The sequence below is a fragment of the Cebus imitator genome, unplaced genomic scaffold, assembly GCF_001604975.1.
Source record: "Cebus imitator isolate Cc_AM_T3 unplaced genomic scaffold, Cebus_imitator-1.0 Scaffold102, whole genome shotgun sequence".
NCBI classification, from domain to species: domain Eukaryota; kingdom Metazoa; phylum Chordata; class Mammalia; order Primates; family Cebidae; genus Cebus; species Cebus imitator.
Window position 1 is genome coordinate 3,647,513 of NW_016107417.1, and position 8,452 is coordinate 3,655,964.

An 8,452-nucleotide genomic window follows, 5' to 3' on the forward strand; every position below is an offset into this window, starting at 1 on the left:
AAAAAAAAAAAAAAAAAAAAAGAAATGCATGCAGAAGGACTGGCCACGTGCCTGAGCCAAGTTGCTTAGGGAGGGAGCGTAGACACAGTGGGGCGTCAGCAGAGCCGGCCGCGGGAGGCCTCGGCAGCATCGTCTTCGCCGCACCGTCCACATCACGCGCGTGTGAACCGCGACGCTGACAGTGGCCCCGAGAGGTTGTGCAGATTGACTGAAAGCCAACCTCAGAGAGAGAGGGCCTAGGCGGGGAGGAGGAAAGCCTTCCTGGGAGAGGCGAGTGTGAGGTCGGCGTTTGCTGAGGTGAAGCGGAGAAACAGGACGTGAGCCCTGGAAAAGGAAGGAATGCCAGGGGCAAAGATGCAGAAAGGGGATGGAGGCACGGGACGGGCGGGACAGCTTGTTCTTCTGCAAGGCTTACTCCTGGTGGCCACCACCAGGGGGCGCCCCGGGCACCCTCCCCACCGCCGCTTCCCCCAAGGCCCTGGGGAGCAGCCCCTGGGGTCCGCCTTCCCCGGGCCGTCTAGAACCGCAGTCGTCTAGGACCGCGCCAGGCCGGGATACTGTCCTGGGCAGAGGGCACAGCCCGGGTGCTAGCGCCCTCCGCACAGTTGTGGGTGCCAGGCACGCACTGCCTCCCTCAAAGTGGCCCTAGTGGGACTCTTACCGCTGTGGTGTGCATAAAACATCACTATAAACCGGGCGCCATGGCTCACGCTTGTAATCCCAGCACTTTGGAAGGCCAAGGCGGGCGGATCACGAGGTCGGGAGTTCGAGATCAGTCTGGCCAACACAGTGAAACCCCGTCTCTAAAACTAAAAAAAAAAATTAGCCAGGCCTAGCGGCGCATGCATCTAACCCCAGCTACTGGGAAGACTGGGCCAGGAGAATCGCTTGAACCCGGGAGGGGGAGGTTGCGGTGAGCCGAGATTGCGCCATTGCACTCCAGCCTGGGCAACAAGAGCAGGACTCCGTCTCAAAAACAAACAAAAAATCACTGTATAATGTATATTCACAGCATATAATGTATATTCACAGAATTTACAATGAGTCCTCATTAACAACCTGCAGAGCCCCCAAATGTGCCCTTCCAGGTCTCCCCCAGGTCAGCACAGTTCTGAGTTTTATGGTAATCGCTTCCTCGTCTTTCTCTGGGATTTACTACCCTGTACACTGCCCCAAACAGTCTGTGCACATTTTGTCTGGATTTGTTGTTATTAAGGTAAATGGACTCACGCTGCCGTGTCCGGCTGAGTCTCATGCAGTTGCTGGAGCCGAAGCTTCTTCACTCTTGTTCACTGCTGGATAGTGAAGAGTACACTTGGGGTTATTATGAGCACTGCTATTATGAGCACTGTTGGGGTTATTATGAGTACTATAATGCACAGATTCTGCTGTAGCAGGGACTGCCAGGTCATGGAGTGGCGGACCCAACACTGGACCTGGCCACGTGGTACCTAAGGAAGGAAAGCTGGGTACAGGCCTTTTGTTTTTTTGTTTTTCTTTTTTTTCAGATGGAGTCTCTCTCTGTTGCCCAGGCTGGAGTGCAGTGGTGCGATCTCAGCTCACTGCAACCTCCGTCTCCCAGGTTCAATCAATTCTCCTGCCTCAGCCTCCCCAGTAGCTGGGATTAACAGGCACCCACCACCATGCCTGGCTAATTTTTATATTTTATAAAAATTATATTTTATAAAAATATTTTATATTGGCCGGGCGCGGTGGCTCAAGCCTGTAATCCCAGCACTGTGGGAGGCCGAGGCGGGTGGATCATGAGGTCAAGAAATCGAGACCATCCTGGTCAACATGGTGAAACCCCGTCTCTACTAAAATATACAAAAAATTAGCTGGGCATGGTGGTGTGTGCCTGTAATCCCAGCGACTCAGGAGGCTGGGGCAGGAGAATTGCCTGAACCCGGGAGGCGGAGGTTGCGGTGAGCCAAGATCGCGCCATTGCACTCCAGCCTGGGTAACAAGAGCGAAACTCCGTCTCAAAAAAAAAATATATATATATATTTTATATTATAGAGACGGGGTTTCACCATGTTGGCCAGACTGGTCTTCAACTCCAGATCTCAGGGGATCCGCCTGCTTTGGCCTCCCAACGTGTTGGGATTAAAGGCATGAGCCACCTTGGTGAGCCACTTTTTCACTTCTCTTTTTGACAATGATGACAGCTTCAGAAAACTTGCAAGAAAAGTACAAACAACACCCACATACCCTTTATTTTGATTCATTGACAGTTAATACTTTGTAATATGTTTACTCCCTTTCTCTCTCTCTCTCTCTCACCACACACACACACACACACACACACACACACACACACACACACACATTTTCTGAACCATTAGAGAGTAAGTTACATAAGTCCCTTTACCCTTAAATATTTCAACATGTATCTCCTAAGGAAACTGACATTTCTTACACAACCACAATACAGTTACCAAATTCAGGCCTGGTGACAGTGATGCAATGCTATTATTTACTGTACAGTCCACTTTTCAAATGTCCCTGATTATCCCAATTTGCTGGGACCTTGCTTCACATCTGGTGTCGGGTCTCCTCAGTCTTCTTTTTTTTTGAGACAAAGTTTTGCTCTTGCTGCCCAGGATGGAGGGCAATGGCGTGATGTCAGCTCACCACAACTTCTGCCTCCTGGGTTCAAGCAATTCTCTTGCCTCAGCCTCCCTGGTAGCTGGGATTACAGGCGCCTGCCACCATGTCCAGCTAATTTTGTACTTTTAGTAGAGAGAGCATTTCTCCATATTGATCAGGTTGGTCTTGAACTCCCAACCTCAGGTGATTTGCCCGCCTTGGCCTCCCAAAGTGCTGGGATTATAGGTGTGAGCCACCGTGTCTGGCCTCCTCAGTCTCCTTTAAGCAAGAACCATCCTCAGCCCTTCTTTGTTTTTCAAGACCTTGGTGTTTTTGAAGAGTCTAGATCAGCTGTTTTTGGAATGTCCCTTGTCCTTTTCTCCCCGTTTCCCCCCAATTAAACAAGTCAATACGTCCATTATATACATTTGGACAATACAGAAAAGTAAATAAAATTGCCCCCGTTCCTACGACGCAGAGATAGCCCCGTAGACATTCCGTGTAATTCTCGAGTTAAGCTGACTCACTTGCTCTACGCACTCTGCGCACAGAAACTTGCATCATCCTAGGAGGGAGGTGCTTTTGTTATCTCTTGAGTGCCTTGCTAAAGATCATACCGTCTGCAGAATTTGATCCTGAACAGTCTACTCCAAAGCCCATACACTTGGCCTTTTTGCTACATTGCTTCTCAATAGTAGCCAGCAATGTGCGTGCCTGCATGTGTGCGTTCGTTTGCATGTGTGTGCATGTGTGTGTATGTGTGTGCACATCAGGATGTCTCAGCTTCTGCCCTATTGGCATTTCCGGCAGGGTAATTCTCTCCTGTGGAACTGTCCTGTGCATCATAGGATGGTCAGCAACAGCCCTGTCCTCTGCCCAGTAGGTGCCAGCAGCAATCCCCACAGTACTGATACCAAGAATGTCCTCTGGGGAGCAAAATCACACCCAGTTGAGAACCACGGTGGTGGGTGTGTGTAGCCAGGTGATGCTGTATTCCCTTCTGAAATCTTTCCCAGTGATGGGCACTCTATGGTCACTTCCAGGTCCTTCCACTTTCTTCTCTGGCCCCATGGCTAATGGCTGCCAGGTGCTGCCTCTGAAGGGACTCGTGGATCGACAAAAAGACAAATCTATTGCAGCAGCTGCCTTCTACTGATACACAACAGATTGCCACAAGATTCATGGTTTAGAACCACCCCCATTGATGAGCTCCTGCTTCTGCAGGTCAGAAGTCTGGGTCCAGCATGACTGAGTTCTGTGCTCAGACTGTTAGATGCTGAAGGAAGGTGGTAGCCAGGCTGCGCTCTCACCTAGAGGCAGGGGAAGGAATCTGCCTCCAAGCTCATTCTCGTTGGCAGAATCTGGTTCCTTGCATCTGTAAGACTGAGGTCCCCGCTTCCCTGCTGGGAGGCTGCTGGGACCCCTCTCAGCTCCTAGAGGTCACTCACATTCCTTCTCACATGGTGTCCCCCAGGCTGGAGTGCAGTAGCAGCACCATGGCTCACCGCAGCCTCAACCTCCCTGGCTCAGGTGATCCTCCCACCTCAGCCTCCCGAGTAGCTGGGACTACAGGTGCATGCCACCACACTCAGCTAATATCTTGTATTTTTGGTAGTGACAGGGTTTTGCCATGTTGCCCAGGCTAGGCTTGAGCTCCTGCGCTCCACTGATCCACACCCTCGGTCTCCTAAAGTGCTGAGATCACAGGTGTAAGCCACTGCCCAGCTAGCTCTGCTTTCAGAGGGCTCATGAGTGGGGGTGGGGGAGCACTGGGATTATCTCCCTTTGGACAGTGGACTGCACCATCTAACTCCACCTGTCATGAAGTAAATCCATCAGATCTGCATTCCCAGTGTTACACTGGGTATGTACAACAGGGATGCAGCATCTTGCAGACATCGTGAAATTCTGCTTTGTTGCTATTCACTCTGGGGGGCTGGCAAAATATTAAAGATATTAACCTTTAGGAAAAGTTACAGATGAGTCTCAAATCTTTTGGAAGGCCAAAAGGTATTACTGGGGCAGGCCAAAGGCTGCCCCATGGGCCGGGTGACCACCATGTACCACCCCGAGTGACCTACACAGAGATTTTGATGTGGGGGGGATGGAGAAGGGAGGGGTTAGCCCAGCACAGGGGACAGGAAGGTGGCCTTGGGCAAGATGTCTGGCTCCTCCTAAGGTGTGGGAGTGAGGGGCTAGGCCAGAGCCCAGAGGAGCTGCTGGGCTTGTTGAAGATGGGCTGGGATCTGTGCCTTGGTGGCTGAGTCTGACACACGGTTGGGGACAGAATTACCCACCAGCCCCCAGCCTGTGAGCCTATAGTGAGGCTAAAGGGCCACAGGGGGACTGCGGGGTGAGGCCAAGGCAAGGGAGAGGCGGCTGGAGCAGAACTGGGGCAGATTTGTTCCTGCACACACAAGACACACTCCAGAGCCCCCTGGAAATGCAGAGGGGCAGTGTGCCTGGCAGTAACCTGCACTCACACAAGGAGGCTAAGACCATGCACTTCACTTGTACTCTCAGGCTGCCGAGGCTGGGGGACAACAGGGTTACACTGGCCATTTCATTAGTGTTGGGTAAAGGGGACCCCAGCACCCTACAAGAGACCCCTAATGTTGTCACCACAGAAGGGGATTGCTCATATGCCAAATAATAGGCTGTTTCCTGTGGAGTCAGGCAAAGGCCTGGGCCCTCTGATAAGTTTGGGGTAAACCCTGCACCCTGCACTCAGCGGCACCCCGGCCTCAGCAGCCCTGAAAAGACAGGGCCAGAAGCCACAGGGACTGAGACACACATGCAGAAGCCTGGCAGGTGAACGATAACTTTTACTTAAAGTGCTCAGAGACTTCTAAGTCTCAGCTCTGCAAAGCACTGTGCAGTTACATGTGTACATCATCCTGATGAACCTGCAAGCCTGTCCCCCAGGCTGCAGAGCAGCAAAGGGGCGAGGGAGGGCTGGTGAGCTTCAGGACAGAGATTCACTTCAGCCTGCATCTGGGGAAGAGGCTCTTGAAACCCTCTTTCTCTGCTTTTCCACCTGCCCAACCTTGCAACTTCAAATGGCTAGAGTGTGGCAAGAGCGCAGTGTTAAGATTCCACAGGCCCAGATTCTCATTCAACCTGGGCTACTTTGAGCAGCCACTGGACATCCCGGGCTCAGGCTCTTTCTCACTGGGATTTGAAAGCAGCCAAGATCCTGACATGGACACCTCCAAGTTGGGCCATGTCCCGGCTGCCAGATACCCACAGAAGCCTCTGGGGCCCAGCAATCTCCCCAGAGCCATCACCCAAGGGCCACAGCTGCTGCCAGAGAGAGGCCTCAGGGTATGGACAGGATGCTCTTCTTGCCAGTGTTGGAGACCCAGCATTCAAAACAACAGTCCTCCTCAATTCTTTACCTTGTGTTGGCAAAACTGATTTGTTGCCCAAAAACTCATGACCCAGAGAACAACAATCTGTGATGATATGCAAACTCTCTCAGTGGAAAGAATGAACCACTCCTCATCCTGGGGAGAATATGTGTTTTGGTTTTTCCCAGCCCTATTCTTCTTCCATATTTGGAGAAAAACTCCTTAAAAAAACAAAAAATATCGGCTGGGTGTGGTGGCTCACGCCTTTAATCCTAGTACTTCAGGAGGCCGAGGTGGGTAGATCACTTGAGGTCTGAGATGTGCCTGACCAACATGTTGAAACCCTGTCTCTACTAAAAATACAAAAGAATGAACCAGGCGTGGTGGCAGGTGCCTGTAATCCCAGCTTCTCGGGAGGCTGAGGCAAGAGAATCGCTTGAACCCGGGAGGTGAAGGTTACAGTGAGCAGAGATAGTATCATTGCATTCCAGCTTGGGTGACAGTGAGACTGTCTCAAAAACAAAAAATTCTCAAACACAGTTTATTATACAGGTGAAGCCTGGTCCTCGTGATGGGCTTATCAGTAGGATTTCTGGTACCAAGCACAGGCACCAGGGCCTCCAGCGTGTCCGGATTTGCAGCAATGGGGGTCAGCTACTGGCAGGGTCCAGTCATGCCAGATGAGGATACCGTTCATCCTTTTGGAAGCCGCATCCATTTATTTCCAGTAATAGGCCACTAGGGCTTTGGAAATGGACTGACAGAGGGCAAAAATCTGGGCCACATGACAGCACCCTTCACACAAACATGGGTGTCCACGTCAGCAAATTGCTCCTTGCCCAGGGGCAGAACTAGTTCCAGCAGTTTCAACTGCACTGCATGGCTCCATCATCTCCAGAGGTCACCCATTCACCTTGATGAGGCCACGGCCACGTTTGCAGTGGACTGCCTGGACTGCAGCTGGCTCTTGGACAGCAAGGCCAAGAGCACAGATTAGAGCACCTCACTGCGTGGCACTGCAAGTGGAAAAGGCACCTCTTTTTCTTGAGATGGAGTCTCGCTCTGCCACCCAGGCTAGAGTGCAGTCATCTCCTGGGTTCAAGCGATTCTCCTGCCTCAGCCTCCTGAGTAGCTGCAATTACGGGCACGCGCCACCACACCTGGCTAATTTTTGTAATTTCAGTAGAGATAGAGTTTTGCCATATTTGGCCAGGGTAGTCTTGATCTCAGGTGATCTGCCTGCCTCAGCCTCCCAAAGTGCTGGGATTACAGGCATGAGCTGCTGCACCTGGCCTTTTTTTTTTTTTAAGTTGTCTCTAGGGATCTTGTAGATACTTCCCTAGACTAGGCCATGACAGGACCAAGCAGATCACTTCAGGAGTAGGCAGGGCCCCTTTCTGCTGGATGAGGGCAGTTTCTGAGGAGACCCAGGGATATCTCAAGGCCCTGGGTTTGAAGGGAATTGAATTTTTTATGAACTGAAGAATAAAACACTGGGCGTGGGGGTGACACCATTTCTGAGATAAAAGGAAAATACAGGAACCCTCCATCCATCTGCCCTGAACTCAGGCAGACAGGCAGAAAGTGAAACAGCAGAGAAACCACATGTGAAATGGTTCATTCACATTTTAGGAAACTTTCCCACCAAACAAACTGCCCTACTCAGAAAACACAAAAGAAAAAAATATTGCGACATTTTCAGTCTGGGGCATGACAAGATAAGGAAGCTGCCTGGAAGCTGCGTGAAAACTCCATGAAATTGGGGGAACTAATTCCAGGCCACTTGAGCCTCACCAGGGTGACAGAGATCCCTTCTTTCAGTCCTTTAAGCTCTTTGGAGACAGTCAAGTGGCTATACAGAATAACAGGGTCTAGGATTCGTTTATAAATAACCTGGGAACATTTTGTTGTTTTCAGTCTTCTGGGGCTGGGTTTTCCCAGCACACAGGGCTCTGGGGAGATGTGAAAACCGTGGGTCAATGTGTTGCTGCCGGCACGCCACTTTGGGGCAGCCTCATTCAGACCACTGAACAACTACTTCATTCAGGATCCTCGGCCCTAGGCACTTCCCGAGATCAGCCCAGAAACTGCATCTCCGGGGTGGATCCCTAATAGTGCTGAGTAAGAGGCAAACCCTCTGGCTTCTAAGGCTGACCCAGGAAGTGTGGACCGGGCCTGCCAGAGGCTCCTCGTCACCAGTTGGCACGCAGCCTCAGTAGCTTTTGTGCTTTACTATGATGAAAAGAATGCTAATTTGAAATCTCAAATCAAATAAAAGCAGTAAATTGGGGTCTAAGATTGCAGGCAGGGCTGGGGTTACTTATCTGTTCTCCAATGGTTAGGGAGAGGGGAGGGCAAGGGAACTAACATTATCTATTCCCGGGGAAGGGATTTTACAAGAAGTGGGTGAACAAACCTCCCATTATGTCCTCTCTAGATTCCATCCGACTCAGCTCCCCTGAAATATCCCGTTCTCGGATATGAGTTCCTGCCTCTTCCTCTTAGCCTACCAG